The following is a 1360-nucleotide window of genomic DNA, read 5'->3' on the forward strand; positions in this document are numbered from 1 at the left end:
TGAGCATACCCAGAGACTTTTGCCATAGCCTTAGTTTTTGCCTGGTCCAATTTTGTTTTGACAAGGTTATTTTCATCTCTTGGTGGCCATTGTTTTGCTTGTACTTTTTATTTAAGATCATACCATTACAGACATGTATCATTTCTGTTTCAAATTTTTCAAATAAATGTTCCAAGATCTTGCTTCCACTTATTTAAAATTCCCATTTAAAGTTCTGCTCTGGTCTGCAGTTTCTTTAGGAGCAACAGTTTTTGAACACATGAAGCGACATTTACTTGAACTTTTCTATCAGATTTGCAATAGATAATGAATAATCACACACAACTACACAACTAAGTAAGGAGGAACACAGAAAGTTCTGTCTTAACTTGGCCCTCATTATCTATTACAAATCTTTTCATTCTCATCAACTCAGAAATTCATTTAAGTAGATATATAAGAGTGGATTTTAATTTGACCCATGTGTATATATGTGTGTGATTCAGTAGGGTGATCAATGGTGTACCTAAAGTGTGATACTAAGGGAAAAGGCTAACCAACCATACATTTTTCGTATTAAATTTAGCAATGGTCTTTTTAAATTTAAGTTATACACATTTCATGTATTTCATGTACACAGATATAGGAACCTAGTGATACTTCCCCTTCTACCCTTTCTTCCTGCCCACCCTCCAATCCTTCTTCCTCCTTCCTCTCTGATTCCCACCCCTAATTTTTACAAAGATCTACTTTCAGTTTACTTAATGATCATAAGGTTAAGCCTACACTAAGTAAGAGTTCAACAAATGGTATGAAAAAAATAAAACACTGTTCCTCAACATAAGAGTACAATGATCTTTTAAAAACTATTTTTGTATATATCAGCTTCAATTTAATTATAATCCACCTAAAATATACCTGCCTTGTGGAGATGGTATTAGACCTTGGTTCTTATTGTTACTTTGTCCTGCAGAAAAGTCCTGTTTGGAACTTCTTGGAGTAGTCAGTAGAAATTCACCAGGTAACAACTCTTAGAAACCTAGAAATACACAAATTTCATGAATTTTAGGATATTTAAATCTATGCTAATATGAAATTATTTGGACTGTATTCATATTGTTGAACATGCTTTATACTTTAGGGCTATTTTATGAAATTTAATTGCATGCAAATGTATGCCTTATTAAAATGCTGGTCAGATTTTTGTTTTGATTTTATCTGTTGCTTTATATGTCAATTTTCCCTGATGTATTTAGGATATTAGTATTGTAGTTTATAATTATTTGAAATTCATCATAAATTATCCTAGCTATAATATGAAAATCCACTCTACTAAATAATGAAATATAGAGGTGTTTTTCTTCCTGGTGTGTCACCATGG

This window comes from Oryctolagus cuniculus, chromosome 1, assembly GCF_051225735.1.
Source record: "Oryctolagus cuniculus isolate XC-2025 breed Fujian yellow rabbit chromosome 1, ASM5122573v1, whole genome shotgun sequence".
NCBI lineage: Eukaryota > Metazoa > Chordata > Mammalia > Lagomorpha > Leporidae > Oryctolagus > Oryctolagus cuniculus.